The sequence below is a fragment of the Haliotis rufescens genome, unplaced genomic scaffold, assembly GCF_023055435.1.
Source record: "Haliotis rufescens isolate VD_foot unplaced genomic scaffold, xgHalRufe1.0.p SCAF_65, whole genome shotgun sequence".
Lineage (NCBI taxonomy): Eukaryota > Metazoa > Mollusca > Gastropoda > Lepetellida > Haliotidae > Haliotis > Haliotis rufescens.
The window spans coordinates 801,724-818,839 of NW_025964356.1; the positions used below are offsets into that span (position 1 = coordinate 801,724).

The 17,116-nt window shown below is 37.7% G+C and overlaps 1 protein-coding gene and 1 long non-coding RNA gene across 2 annotated transcripts in view; one reads left to right on the forward strand and one right to left on the reverse strand.

The window, feature by feature from the left end:
- Positions 1-2,759, reverse strand: part of LOC124115531 (40S ribosomal protein SA-like) — a 73,077-nt gene extending 70,318 nt beyond the window's left edge. Inside the window, exon 1 of the mRNA XM_046476555.2 lies at positions 2,622-2,759. The gene's annotated coding sequence lies outside the window, so the exon portion shown is untranslated. The remainder of the gene's footprint in view (positions 1-2,621) is intronic.
- A 134-nt stretch (positions 2,760-2,893) lies between these two features.
- Positions 2,894-3,964, forward strand: LOC124115532. The gene is made up of 3 exons (XR_006857991.2): positions 2,894-3,078; positions 3,526-3,585; positions 3,838-3,964. It is a non-coding gene; the product is annotated as an uncharacterized LOC124115532 (long non-coding RNA).
- The last annotated feature ends 13,152 nt before the right edge of the window (positions 3,965-17,116 follow it).

Sequence of the window (17,116 nt, forward strand, 5' to 3'; positions counted from 1 at the left end):
AGGTGACTTCACAGGAGCCTGTCCCTGAAAGGTAAGACTTGGTGGCTAACCCTAACCCTAACCCCACCCTAAGGACCGCCCAGGGGTGTTGGATAGTAAAGATGTGTAAGTTTCCCTAAGTACCACCAAGGGGTGTTGGGAGTCTCTGGAGCGTGAGCCACGGTCACAGTATAGCGAGACAGCAGTCGCGTTACAGCGGGGTAATTGAGCGGGTGGTAGAGTCCTGGCTTCGCCCGGTAAACTGCACTGTTGCCGAACCAACAACAGTTCACCGATTGGAATGATCAATGATGCCTAGTTTGACACAAGTGGGTAGATGTTGCTTGTCCCATAATAACACGAGTTGGTCCCGATTACGAAAACATACAACGTCCGAAAACACATGATCCAACGATACTGTATTCAAGAGGTAGGCCAGAAAATCAGCATTTATTAATTCTAATTGTTGTGTCATAAAAGTTGAAGTAAGGATATATTAAGGCCAGGGGTCCGGAAAATTTAAAATCCCACTTGGACATTTGCATTTAGTTGTTATGTACAGCATTCCCTCGTTATTGCGCGCGGTAAAGCATAGCTCCCAAAATTTACTAACATTTTTTAATAAACTCAAGTTTTCCAATGACAATGTTTTCCCCCCATCTCAGAAAACATTATCAGCTGATCACCGCGATCATGTAACACCGGAAATACCAGTCAATAAATCTGAACTGAAGTACGCAATTTAATCCTATCATTATAATATCTGGTGATAAAAAAAATTGTTCATTGTTAATCTGGACTAGAGTTTGCAATATATTAGATTAATTTTATTCAGTATTTCATTCAATAATTATAATGATGTTTACAATAATTTCGGCGAAATTGTATGCGAAGTGATCTGTAGATCGCACAACTCACCGTTATTTACAGCAACCATGTTCAGATTACCACTATTGACACCTTGAAACGAACTTTAGTTGCAAGAGAATGGATACACATATCATAAATGCTGTACCATGACTCGCCAAAAGTCATATATGAAGCAGTTTGACTATTAAATGTCAACCTAATGTTTTCGCAATCAATATACATGTTGTGCAGGAAGTCCCTACGGTGACTGGTCAAAATCGTTACATACGTCAAAAAATATCCTGCATACCATCTGTACCAAGTGCTACGCTTATGGTTCTTAAATTTTTATGTATATATGGTGGAAACTGCAACTAAAATAACACGATATTGGAATATATTATAATAATAATAATCAAAAATATATAATATTAAAATAATAATTTCAGATACAATTTCTTCCGACCATTGCATCAAAATTCTTTGAAGTTGCATCATTGGGTACCTTTTAACTGAATCACCGGTAGATTGGGAGAGACGTGTGCACAGCTGATTGCTATTCCGGCTTAGTTTACGAGAAAATACACATGGTAATCTTAATCTCTGCATATAAAACAATGCCTTGGAAAGGAGGAAATACATTTTAAGTGGTAAATCATCATGTCTAGTGATGTTTTATATCAAATTTCATACTTTTATGGACCAAGTTTGTTTTACCTGTTTATTCACCTGAATTCGCTGAAGGGATACGATAACACTCATCAATTATTTGACCCCGAAGGTAGCGTTGTTTGTTTTATTAAAATGTCCAAACAGAAAAATTTACATGTCCGCTTAGCAATATTTTAAACCGGACATTTGAGATTCCCAATCGGGCATGTCCGGTGCATATGACCGTTTCTGGACCTCTGATTAAGGCGTTGATATACTTACTCTGACATCTTATTGATATTGCCGGAGCGCCCATCTATCAAGGGACAATGATATAAGCCACAGTCGCCCTAAGTAAACTTAATCGATCTGAACTAGATCATCTGCATATTCATGGGTACTAATAAGGTAACAGAATTTTTCACGCTCTGTAGGCAGAATCTATTAGGAGACAATAACGGCTTAACTGAGCGAGAGGCCCGGCTTTTACAAGGCGCTACTAATGTAAACAATGAACTTTTATCAGTAAAAATGAATTATTAGATTAAATAAATGACATCTGATAGAGAAATCCGAGAACACAAATAATCAAAGTATACCGAGTGTATTTTGTTCCGTTTAGCGTACATAACAAGTACCGCGTTACCCCGAGGTTGCCGGCTATATTAGATCTACCATGCTATAAAATCAAAATCACATACAGGCCTAGCCTTCACCCATTCACAGCGGTAGAAACTTACATTTTCAGTCCACTAGTCCTTATAATGATAACATATAGCAAAACACTACAGGATAGTGCCAATATCTAATGCTGCATTCATAAACGTTTCAGCTCCCTAAAATGTCGAAAATGTAATGCGTAACGACGGACAACGCACCGCGACACCACTTGACTTTGAGTCAGGTGAGCAAAAATTAGTAAATAGGTTAAACAATTTTCAATGGATTTATCTAGGCATTGATTAGGCAGAACATGAGGCATCGTTTCGGCTACAGAGGTCACGAGTGTTTGATATTCAGCTGGAAAGGCTAATTTCTCAACTGAGGCTACCATAATTCATGGTCATATTATATTTAATTCAAATTACATCACTGACAACAAAACCAAAGAGAAAAGGACAACTTTCCACCAGACAACTTACAAAACACGTGATGCCAAATGGAGTACGACTTGAAAAGGAAGTGAATGGGGTTACATTATACTATTTCACGGGCTCCCTTAACTGGATTCTTTCTCAGCCTGGTTCATTGGGTATGCTGCGCAGGCGCTACACTATTAGATAGACTGGTTCCCGGATCCTCCGCTTGGTGTCGCTGCACTTGTTCCGCTTCAGTCTGTCGCAGGAACGAACGGGAACCAGTCTACACTATTAGACCTCTCTTATATATTTATGCATGACCCCAAGGTCAAACTCCAAAAACGAGGTTTTCCCCGCATGGCGGCAGAGCAAACACCCGGAAGTGATTTATCGCTCGTCTCGCATGTCTCGTTCAGCTTCGTCAAGAATTTGGTTCAAAGTCAATCTAAGAGCGCGAGGAGTTCCCCGTTGAACAAGGGATTCCATTACAACAGCGATGGGTTCATCAACAGTATTAAAAGTACGTATAGTGACTAATAGTGTGCTTTTACACTAAATAACAATGACCACTTTGACAGGTCACGTTACCTTTCATGGCATATGCTGTTGTTTTGAACTAATATTGATGGGCGTAACATGAATGGGCTAAGACAGCCATAATGACTGATAACCAGCCCTTTAAATGTGTGTAAGCGCTATATTTTGTTTATTTTAATTCTTGTGTTTTGGGGTATTACGGTAGTCTATAGATCTAATTAAATATGATTATTATTAAGCTTATAGTTTATCATGTTTATACTGTGTCACGTATATTGCAACCGTCATAAATGCAAATGTTTTTGGCTATAGATCTAAATAGGTTTTTTTGTATAAACCCTAATCATCCACGACCATCCATAAATCTTCCATTAAATTCAGTTCTGTTTTATAGTTGAATGTGTGTATCTTGTAATCATTATATTTCCAGCGTCGTCCAAAGGATTCCTAGCTGTGGCCCGACTCATGTGAAATCCCACATAACTTAGAGGTAAGGACTATGATATAAATATGTCGTATTCATGTTCAATTCATCAAATTAATTTGTATGAATGGGTATGGAAGTTACGTTAAACTCCAACAATAATTCTGGGTAACAGACCATGCAGTTAATGCAAATTATATTTTTAAAAAGTGACCCAGCACAATGTTTGAAGTGTTAAATAGTAGAACACTTATTAAATTGCATTCACACAATTGACATCTGCATGTTTTTCTTCACAACTTCAATGTATTTTTTCAGATTTTTCTGAAGTGAAGGTTTCTACAGCAAACTGTTTCTGTGCCATCAGACAGATCGAGCCAGTGCTATGGACATCAGTTTAAATACAATGTATGTACATTTTGTAATAAAATATTTGCGTCTCAAACGATTTGACACTTTTATCTCTCACAGGCAATTTTAGCACAATTCAATAAGAGTGTGCAAGGGAAACCATAATCAAGCAACTGTCCACAGCTGATTGATAGTTTTGAAAATTCTGCAACATGGACTCTCAAGGATGTTAAGGTTTGTATTTCTCCTATTTATTCGGCTGAAAGCTGACTACAGTTCAATAGGAAAGGGGGAATATTGAGACTATTTCTTGTGTGCAATGTAGTGGCAATAGTAAAGCCTTGGTCTGCCCCCACACTATCACCAGGTTGTACAAGATCAAGAAAAATACCAAACACTTCACAGCATTGTCATCTCAGCATCAGATATACCAGCTGTAGACAAACATGATACAAAGTTCAAAGCATCGTGAGGGGCTATACCAATCAGGCTTTAGAGTGGGCGGCTAGTTTTGTAAGGTGTATAAAACTTTTGAGTTGAGGACAAAGGCCGATGGGATTGGAACTTTTATTTCAGTGCAGTCAACAGCATAGTCCTGGGTCTTCCAGCCAAGGAAACAGTGCCAGAACAAACATAATACATGCTACACATTTTTGTGGCACTGGGTTGATCAAAATAAAAACATCACTTGAAAGTATCACAGTCAGTAATGAAATATAATAGTGCATGAAACGGGTCAGTTCTAGTTCTTGATACTCCAAAATTCTCAAGAGCCAGATGGTAATGGAGTAGATGGTTCTCCCATTGTTCAACATGGACCTGCATCTCCTTTATTTCAAATTGTGCCTCACACCCCACATTCTGTGTGGAATGATCATTCCCTTCAACCTCATGTCCATCACACCTCCTCCTGGAACCAGGTTCTCCTCACACTACAAACAAAATAATACTGATTTAATATAATTGTTTCATAAATAAAGTAAAAAGAATTAATTATAATTCAATCTTGATTTATGACATTTATTAATACACATATTATTATAGTGGATAGTTGTACATTCTTACACTAAGACGTTCTGGCCTATAGGATCAAGGGGGGCTTCCTTGGTGTTGTGGCCACAGTCCATGCAAATATGGATGGGATTGTCCCTGATTTCAGTATTCTTTGCACAGGGGCATACTTGTTTACAACACACAAATCAAGGACTGAAATTTAAAACATTCAATTCATTCAAGTCCCCAAATTGATTTTTAATTTGTGTATGAATATAAATCGTAAAAAGAATCCAATAAAGCATAAATTAAAACTACTGTAACTGTTTTATACATTATTTATTTATGTCTGTATATGCATTCATATTAGCTTTATATGTGTAGTCCATTTCCAATCTAGAAATATGTATATTCTGACCAGAATAAATGTAATTGTTTGAAAGTCTATATGTTATCATCATGTGACCTACATTAGTATAAATATTAGTTCCCGGGTGCCGTTGTACAAAACAACCTTAGACCTAATTTTAAGACTGTCCATATGTTAAGGTATGGAAGTTACGATCACCGACACGCTAATATCGCTTTGTACAACGACACCCAGGATATATATATATAGATCTATATATATGAATTATATATGATAGTATGTAGTATTAATGGGACGAAAAAAGAAATCAATATTGTATTCAGAAAAAGCACGAGTACTTCGTACTAAAACGTCATGGTAGCTGCGATAAAATCAATAGTTGATAAGCGATATTCGCTCATCAGTTTTGCAAAAACATGAATGAAAATTATTACTTACGGTGAACAACTTCCCTATAACTTGTCGGATGGCTGCAAGTCATCGTTTCCGAAAAGATAAATCGACCGGAACAACGATGAAAACTCATAGATGTATCTCACCTCGCATCGGAAACGCATTCGAGGACACGGCGATGCTCCGATGCCATTTTGAAAGCTTGCGGGGATAGCCTCGTTTTGGAGTTTGATCCCAGGGTCACGCATAAATATTAAGAGACGTCTCAGACGATGGCTGTGAGAAACATACACTATGTTATGTAATTTTTCATTGGTCGCTATTTTTAGACGAAGCGCTACCCTTCTACAAAAGCCTCCACCGAGAAACGTCACAAACTAAACTTAACAACACAGAAGAATACGAATGCACAATCGAGGAAGACATAACGAAATAACTCTCTCAACCCCCCAAAAAACCAAAATCTTTAAACGCAGGCCTCAGCAAATGTCAAACAACAAACTAAACAACTTAACCATCCTTCTCGCATACATGCTAAAGGAAATAAACCCAAACGCTAGCGCTAAAGCTTTCCGTAGCAAATAAGCTTAAACTGACAACCCTTACCTACGAATTCTTCAGCATAGGCCTCGAATTAGTTAGCCCTACCTCAACCAAGTAAAAACCCCTTGCCTAAATCAAACCTAACCTCCAAACACTAAAAGCCCAAATAATGGAAGGCCTAAACATATTTCAGTGGAATGCCAACGGACTTAATTCCCACGGCCACGAACTAAAAGCAAAATTTAAACAAGATAAGGGTCCGCACATTGCCTGCATCCAAGAAACCAAATTCTCAAAAAAATCTAAATTTACTCTACCAAACTACAACTCAGTTAGAACAGACCGAGCCAAACCTAAAACCGCTAGAGCCGCAGGAGGATTAATAATACTAATCAGAGAAGACATTAACTATGAAGAAATCAAAATAAACACACCAAACCTAGAAGCAAACGGCATCCAAATAACTCTCAAAACCCCAAAAATAAACATCATTAACATATACCACTGGACAGAACAAAACATTCAAGCTGAGGACCTAAACAAATTACTCCAAATAAGCAATAAATCAACTATATTTCTAGGAGACTTTAACGCTCACCACCCCACCTGGAGCATAGATGAAAAAAATAGATAATCATGGCAAACTAATCTCTGAATGGATAGAAACAAATAACCTTGTACTCCTAAATAATAACCAACCAACTAGATACGATAAGAAAAACAATAAAATGTCGGCTATCGACCTAACCATGTGCACCCCAAATCTGGCCCAAAGTACTCAATGGGAAGTTCACGACGCCCCACTAGGTAGTGACCACTTCCCTATAAACATTACCATAGGCAATACAAACGTTCCTACCCAAACAGAAAACCTAGAACCAAAATTCAACTATTACCAAGCTAACTGGGACACATTTCAGGATATCTGCAACCAAGCCAACCTAACCAAACTAGAAAATAAGGACCCAGAAATCTACTGCAAAAACCTAACAGACTACATAATCAACGCAGCCAAAGCATCAATACCTTATAAAACAAATAACGTAGGCAAACCCTCGGTACCATGGTGGAACGAGGAAATAGAACAAACTAGACGCAAACGTAAAACAGCCTTCAATAGAGCCAAACGCGACCATAACCATATAACGGTAGCTCACGAACTAAACCACAAGGTCCAAAAACTAGTAAAAATAGCTAAAACCAAAGATTGGAAATTATTTTGTGAAGGAGTAAATAATCGCACAGATGCCAGAACAGTCTGGCGAAAAATCCACGCCATTAGAGGCTTAAAACGTCACAAAAAAACCACCCAACATAAACAAATCAACCAACCCTACCGAAAAGTCAAATAACCTAGCAAACCACTTCTCGGCCATAAGCAGCAACAATAACTTCAGCGAAAAATTCCAACAAAAACTTAAAGCAGAAGCCAAACCTACTAAAGAACCAAATAATGATAACCTCGAAATAAACCAACCTTACTCAATGGAAGAACTCCAGTACGTACTCCAAAATAGGAAAAAGGGAACTGCCCCAGGACTAGACCTAACATCCTACCAAATAATTAAAAAACTCCCCCCCCCCCCCCCCCCCCCCCCCCCACACACACACACACACACACACACACAACCTACTCCAGGCACTACTTAAACGATATAACCTAATCTATCAAAACGGACAGGTACCAACTCCCTGGAAACAGGCACTAGTCATCCCTATCCCTAAACCCGATAAACCAACTAACCAGGCAAATTCTTATAGACCAATATCCCTAACCTCAAACCTATGTAAAGTAATGGAATCTATGGCCAAAAATAGACTACAACACTACTTAACTCAAAATAACATCATAAACACAGATCAAAGCGGTTTCACTCCTGGCCGCTCAACCTTAGATAATCTCGCCGCACTAGAACAGGACAACTCCACAAACAATACACAACAGGCATCTTTCTGGATTTCTCCAAAGCATTCGACATGGTTTGGCACAACGAGCTAATACAAAAACTTAAAAAAATAGGACTAAAAGGACAAATAATAAACTACATCCAGGACTTTCTAAACGAACGTAAAATAACAGTGGGGATAGACCATACTCTATCGGACCAGTGTCCCCTAGAAAATGTCACTCCCCAGGGCAGTATCCTCAGCCCCACACTCTTTAATATAATGATAAACGATCTCTTCGAGGGCCTATCCCCTAAAATAAACAGATCAAAATTCGCGGATGATGGAGCCCTCTGGATCCGCACTAAAAGCATTAAAATGGCCCAAAATTTACTCCAAAAATCTCTTAATAAAATACAACAATGGGCTGACAAATGGGGCTTCTCCCTTAACTCAGAAAAAACAACAGGAATAGTATTCAAACATAAAAACATGAAACCCGCCTCCCCAATCCTCCAGCTAAACAACCAAACAATCAAATTTCAAAAACAAACCAAATTCTTAGGACTTATTTTCGATGAACATCTCACCTGGGATGCTAACATCCAAAACCTAACAACTAAATGCAGTAAAGACCTAAACACCCTAAGATGCCTAACTGGCTCAAACTGGGGAGCCTCCAAAGATACCCTCCTCTCACTCTACATATCACTAATTAGATCAAAACTAGACTACGGCTGCGCCATATACAACACCCTAAACAACTCTCTATCTAAAAAACTTGACTCAATACAATATCAGGCTCTCAAATTAATTACACGCACCCAACATGGCACCTCCTACACTTCACTTCAGGCCTTAACAGGAGAAATGCCACTAAGTCTACGCAGGGAACAGCTAAGCTTAAATTTCTGGGCCGCATCCCAATCAAACCCTCTAATCCAAAAATAATAAACCAAAATATCAGCCCCAAAAACCAAGCTCTAGCTCGTAAACACCCCTTACTTACCCCAATATCCCAAAGAATAACAAACTACCTAAATGAACACCAAATTAAAAATCTTAAACAAAACTGCCAACAATCAAATATCTTCACTCCTAAACTTAAAATACCCAAAATAGACACAACACTAGCTAGCCAAATAAATAAACAAACCGACCCAAACATAGCTAAAACCACCACACTAGCATACATACACGAAAATTGGCCAAATTGGTGTCACATTTACACGGACGGATCTTCAGATCCGACCTCCAAACACACAGGTTTCGGAGTCCATACCACACAACCAACTAAAACCACACAATCCTTCCGACTCCCAAACAACCCATCAATATTCACGGCAGAACTAATGGGCATGGCCTCAGCCCTCCATAGTCAAGAATCCAAAAACCACAATAAAATCCTAATACTTACCGACTCCCTAAGTGGACTGCAAGCCCTCCAAAACAAAAATATTAAAAACCGACCTAAATTAATAAATCTAATACTTAAAAGCTCCAACGACCTAACTAACGCAGGCAAACAAATAACCTTCTTGTGGATACCCGCCCACGTAGGAATATACGGTAATGAAAACGCCGATAAAGCAGCTAAACTATCCCTCAAAATCACAGAAATAAGCTTAAACTTACCCATCTCAAAATCAGAAATTAAAAGCGTAAATAAGCAAAAAATCACAAAAAATGGCATAACCTATATCTAAACTCAAATAGCCAAATCAAAAAAGTACTCAGCAAACCACTAACCAAACCAAAAGTTCTCCATCCATCCAAAAAAATCGACAGAGTAATCACTAAACTCCAAACAGGACACACCAACCTAAATAACCACATAAAAAAAATAAAAAAACATACTACAGGTAACTGCCCACACTGCAAACAACTAGAAACCCCAGAACACGCACTCATCTACTGCACACACTACCTAACACATCGAACCGCATTACAAACCACCCTCAATCTAAACAAGGCTCTAACTCTAGAAGCAATACTAAACCCACAAAATAAACTAGAAAACTTCAAGGCCTTAGGCGTATTCTTAATAAAAACGGAACTAATAAAACGCATCTAAAAACACTATAATCCACCAAATCAAAATTACATAAACAAACAAACATCCACCATACCCAGCTCCCTTAATTCTCCTCCCCTACCAAATCGGCATCTATTCCAAATCTCAAAATTCCAAAATTCTATACAGTGTGCGAGCTTAGCCTCAATTTTGTAATTGATATCTTTTCCCATAAAAACCAAGCCTCGTTCTCAAGTGCGACCTACAAACAGTAAATACAATTTGCTAGCAGATGACATATTCACTCTATAGTCTCTGTCAACTGGAGTTTTTAAACAGAGGTTTCTACTGAAACAACTTTTTTGTACTTTTATTAGCTTTCCATGTTACAAAATATATTCACTGGATATTAATGCTTTTCACCTGGATAATAAGGTTTATTCATTTCATGATGAGGATCATCTTTTTTTAAATTGTCCCAACTGTATGCATACCTGACAAGGACGACATTGGCTACCATTATGTTACGATGTCTTACATTTTTCTCAGGAGGAATGCCATTATTTTTTCTTTTGTTTCTATTTTTTCTGACTTGTTGGATGGCATAAATGCACATATATTCACAAGATGCAAAATTCTACTAGCGTTTAAACTTCTATATAATATTAATGCATACACAAGCCTTATTGGTATAAATGTACTCTTGATATTTTCCACTTGAAAATTCATTAGTTATAGAGGTGCCAGAATTCCAATATGTTCATACCTTTCTTGACAAATCTCCAGTGGTGTCACTTGGAAGTCGCATCATGATAAATAGTTAGTAAGAGACTGGTATTCCAAGTGAGTTCCAAGAAAATAACAGTTGAAACACACAATTTAGCCATGACCGAGCATAAAAATGCAATAGCCAAGGTATAATCCAAAAGTAATCGTCCACCACAACAGTAAAAGAAGTATACTGCTACAGCAGACGATAGGTTTGAGCCAATCATTTTACTGATAGAGGTCACGTGACTAAAATCTTGACAACTTCAGGTGGTGTGAAGGGTTACTTTCCCCAATTAAAACTAACAAACCAATACATATTTGAGATTTAAGTTCTGATTTATTTAAGTGCAAATGTCTGTTCAGTGTGATAACACTGACAAACTATGTCCAGACAGCTTAAGACAGAAAGAACCAAATGTCAAACACCACAACCTGTAAACCATCAGTTTAGACCCCTGACACACAAATTAGTCCCTCAATGACATATCAGTCAACTCAAATTTAAACAAACGGTGTTAAACTGCCCTAAAGTAACATATCTGTCACTAGAATGTGATGCTATCAGTAAGATGCCAGATTTATTTATGTTTCTGGCCGCTCTGTGTGGGACTTCTTGGTCACTTCGAGGGGGAAACTGGGGACTGTCTTTTATCCAATTAAAAACATGTTTACATTTGTAGCTCCTCCTGTTTTAAGTTGGATATAGTAAGCTTAGTGATCAGTGATTGCAGGAAACATAGGAATTGGCCCCTCCTCCCTCTAAGATAGATGGAACCCATATTTTTGTGAATGACTTCTACCCTGTGAGAGAATATTTTGAGGTCACGTGACTTCAATAAACATGTTCTCACAGCTTTTACAGTGCATGGATGGGTTATATTTAGGTATTATTTTGGTAAATTGACATATGTGGAAATGGGAAATATATGAAAACATTACATGTACATATAGGATTTGTAATAAAAGGTTTATATGAGGTAGGTGTAGAGCCCAGGATTTTTCACTTCCTGTGACAGGGGCTGTGACGTCGCTATGGGGCCTTTAGCATTGGATCTATTTATAACCTGTGTGAAAGCGAGGCTTGGTTTTCATCTATAAGCGGTGACATAGCCTGAGCTCGCACACTGATATAAGCAACCCCTAAAGCCCCCTCTTGGGTTGCACAGACCACTTTCGCCCCTTTCGGAAACACATTAAATGGCCTGGCCGGCCCGTGTGCGAAATACGCATCAGTCGGAAAGCGCACGTTAAATCTCCAAAGTAAGTATAACGTCACAAACTAGATGTGCCACCATCGGGTGCAGGAAAGACCTTCAAACTTTAAATTGTAATTAATTGTAGGAAATTAAATTTCCAAAATTATTTTCTTCATATATTTTACGTACATGATATCGATATGTAAGAGAAATGATAGTAAACATAGTCTAGCGTATTCTTTGCATGAACATTTCGCAGGTTTTCGAATACACCCCCAAATTGTGCTATGCGAGAAAAATATTTATTATACACTTGTCAGAAAACTTTGAGCGAATAAAATATTCTCAGGTATTTGAACGAGATACGCATGTAGGAAGTTTATATATGTCGACATATGTAGAGCCACCCATACAGTATAAATGTCGCATTGAAAATAATCCTAACATTGTCTTTCCATTCCATGACGTCGAAAAAGTTTATTTTAAGAGGGTTGGTGTTCCATTTAAGTAATAAAGAATAACTCGTAATAAATATGATGTGACTCTTCTGACAAAATAGAAATGTGTTGTACGACTCGTATGTGGTTGCAATATATTTATTGGATGATAACGTTTAAAATGATAAAACCTCTGTTGAAAATATTGAAATTGGAATAGAATAGCAATTAACCATGGCCGATGTTGATATTTTCTAGCTATATATTTTTAAACAACAGTCCATTACTCAACAAATGGGCAGAATCATAATGGATGGTTTCTATTCATTCACCCAGTCATCACTTCTAACTTTGTACAACGTTGTAGCTGAGTGACAGCAGTATGAAGGTGACATTCCGTTTCAAAGTGATACAAATAATACCATAGTAGTAATGTAGTCTAAGATTGCACCATGCAGATTAAACATGGATGGTATTTAGTAACTATTTACATAAATCAAACCTGTGTAAGTGATTTTGTTGATAATTTTCAAGATCGTTGGAAAGATGGTATGGGGTCTTATGGTATGCGTTCTTAGAAAACTGCTTTTCATATTACTGAACATGACAGACATGGGCATCATCCTCAAAAGGAGTTATCTCTGTGGCATCGAACCTTTTATTAATGCATTACAACTATCCCCAAACAATCAGAGAGAAGAGGTTCTCTTACCCTCGTCTCGGGCATTGTTGTCTTGCATATCTCAATATTTAGCATAATAAAAACATTTCTGCACATTGTACAGTTCATTATTAACTGCATTGTCAAAAATATTTGACTCAACGTAAGGTAATGATGTAACAAGGTCCAGATTAAAGAAATATCGTATACAACACTATATATATATATATATATAAACTTATCAATTTCTTGTCCAAACAAACAGGAGATTATCAAAGGTAGATACATGTTGTGGCCTAGATCTACGTATAATATCATATCGAACATTGACAAATATCCAAAGTAGGCAAAAAAATGTATGAAAGATATGCAAAATCTACAAAATAATTATAACTGTAAACAGCAGGATACAATGATCGTGTGTGCTTTCATTCAACATTGTTCAAGGACCTTCACCTCCAAGAAATTACCTAATATGTTCAACAACGTTGGCGTATGACATCACTACCGGTGACCGACTTTTACAAAATGGGACTTTCGTTGATTCAGGAATCGTGCATGCATAAATGTGACATGTAAGTAATCAGAAACATTCCGACAATTAGTGTACTGTTATTTGTTGTGATATTTTTCATTGAAACCAACGGAAATAGTCAGAAATTCCGATAAATACCGTTGTCGTTGTGCGTGATTTTGCGTCAGTCATGGCGTCACACATGACGGAAATTTTGACAATTTCTGTTGAAAATATCAACCATTGCAATGTATCTATTTTTAGTTCCCTAATTCTTCATACGATTCTCTTCCCATGCATATTCTGAAATTGTTGTGCCAATGTATTCAATGAATAGACGAATGTATAGTTCAAAATAGGAGAAAATGCTACATTGTGTAAAATCTGAATTTTGCTTTGTTTACTTTTCAAACAAGTGTAGTTTTTCGAGCACAGCGTTCGTTTTCACACCTAATTTATTTTGATTGATTTCATCTACACACTTTGTATTGGTGACAAGGACCATGTGTCATTTGATTCTACTCTGTATGAGGAATTCAAGGATGTATGTATCGCTGCTGAGTACAAAATTAACGTGATGTTACAGGCATCTCATAACCGATACATGTGAAACGTGATTTTGTAAACACTATATCCAATATATATGACGGAAAGTTCACTTCGGCGTTCGTGTTTGCGTATTTTCCAAGACATTCCAAACGATTCTAAGGCTATCTGCGACGTTTTGGAATGATCATTGAGGATTTGATCAAAGACAGATACCGGTGATGCTATGCTATTTTTGAAATTCATTTCGCCGAGTGAATAGCCGAACTTATTATTTCAAAACATGCTGTAAATAACGCCATGAGTGGTAATTTAGTAATGTGTAAAAAAAATGTCGACATTTACTATGCACCTAATTTTCAGTAATTTTGCTTGGCCAAAAATGCCAGTGGATGACATGACCAAACAGGGAATTTCCCACGGTATTCAAAACTGTGAAGTGTCTCTGTGACTGCTGTAGTTTGAATTTTATTCGACTTCAAAGTGAGGGTTGAAGAGGAGGGACAAATATGTCCCTCTATCATCCAAGGAGAAATTTGCCTGTGTCAGTTTCTCTACTTCATAACATTTTTAGGAATTTTGTAAGCATTCATTCTGGACAAATGTCAAACACCACAACCTGTAAACCATCAGTTTAGACCCCTGACACACAAATTAGTCCCTCAATGACATATCAGTCAACTCAAATTTAAACAAACGGTGTTAAACTGCCCTAAAGTAACATATCTGTCACTAGAATGTGATGCTATCAGTAAGATGCCAGATTTATTTATGTTTCTGGCCGCTCTGTGTGGGACTTCTTGGTCACTTCGAGGGGGAAACTGGGGACTGTCTTTTATCCAATTAAAAACATGTTTACATTTGTAGCTCCTCCTGTTTTAAGTTGGATATAGTAAGCTTAGTGATCAGTGATTGCAGGAAACATAGGAATTGGCCCCTCCTCCCTCTAAGATAGATGGAACCCATATTTTTGTGAATGACTTCATAACATTTTTAGGAATTTTGTAAGCATTCATTCTGGACAAGGTGTAAATGGACCTCGTTGCCCGAAAATCTATAAAATCTTCGGCCTACCTTTAGAATACAGGGCCCCGATCCACAAAGCCTTCGTAGCGCTACGAACATCGTAAAACCCGTCGTAACTTTATGACAAAAATCTTAAAGGGGAAGTGTACACGCAAAAATCACTTTCTTTCTTTTTCTAAACAAAACGTAATTTTAGAATTAGTTACTATCTGTGTTTGAAAATGTAAACTCATTTTTTTCACAGTGAAAGTAGGAAGCTCACAATAGTGTGAAAATGATATGCCGTTATGAGGCCTTCGTTTTTCGAGCTAACCAGGCCTGAGTTATCCCCCTTAGATTATGACGTAATTGCTGCCAATTCAACTGGATCCCTGTCTATTCTCAACGCAAAAGATATCAAGTACCAGTTTTCGGTAAAACAACATGGCCTACGACACACTCCGGCGCAGTGGTGACTCGGCATAACACTATGCTGGCTGGCATCTTAGACGCTAGAATCACACACCTGTACCTACACCACGTGAAGCGGCTCTAACAAAGCATGATGACGTCATAATGTTTATCAATTGGCACCAATGACGTCATATTGCAAGGGGCATAAGCCATGGTGTTTTTGTTATGAAAATAGAACACTTGGTAAATGTGAAAAATATAAATCGTTTAAATGCAAAACATATGTTAATTAATTGTGATATTTTTATATTTTTGTCTATGACACTACTAGGTTAACACTTGTAATGTGGAAAAAGTACAAGAAAAATAGGTTCATTTCCGTGTGAACTTGCCCTTAAGCGATCCACAAAGCTATCTTAGTGAAAATATATGAGTGGTCAGTACCTATCGTAAATCAAGCATTTCTGTCGTAACTTTAGTATCATTTTTTTAAGATGGCGGCATATTTTTTGCTTGGCTTAAAAAAAGGCATAACGATCACGACCAAGGGTGTTTCGAGACCGAAGTCGAGTACTTGACACGCTCGATGATGACAGCATAATCCGGCGCTACCGGCTACCACGTCATGCCATATTTGAACTTATAGACTTACTGAAACCATATCTTGCTTCCCAAACAGAGCGTTCCCATGCATTGTCCCCGGAAACACAGGTTTTGATTGCCCTCAGATTTTATAGTAGGGGGTCGTTCTGCACTGAACTAGCAGACTTGCATGGGGTATCCCAGTCCACTGTGTCACGGGTGTTTACCCGTACAAATGAAGCCATTGTCAAACAACTAAAACTGATTTCGTTCCAAAAGGCAACATCCGACCAACGTGTCACACGGAAATGAACCTATTTTTCTTGTACTTTTTCCACATTACAAGTGTTAACCTAGTAGTGTCATAGACAAAAATATAAAAAACATCACAATTAATTAACATATGTTTTGCATTTAAACGATTTATAATTTTCACATTTACCAAGTGTTCTATTTTCATAACAAAAACACCATGACTTATGCCCCTTGCAATATGACGTCATTGGTGCCAATTGATAAACATTATGACGTCATCATGCTTTGTTAGAGCCGCTTCACGTGGTGTAGGTACAGGTGTGTGATTCTAGCGTCTAAGATGCCAGCCAGCATAGTGTTATGCCGAGTCACCACTGCGCCGAAGTGTGTCGTAGGCCATGTTGTTTTACCGAAAACTGGTACTTGATATCTTTTGCGTTGAGAATAGACAGGGATCCAGTTGAATTGGCAGCAATTACGTCATAATCTAATGGGGATAACTCAGGCCTGTTTAGCTCGAAAAAAGAAGGCCTCATAACGGCATATCATTTTCACACTATTGTGATCTTCCTACTTTCACTGTGAAAAAAATGAGTTTACATTTTCAAATTTTCTAAAATTGCGATTTGTTTAGAAAAAGAAAGAAAGTGATTTTTGCGTGTACG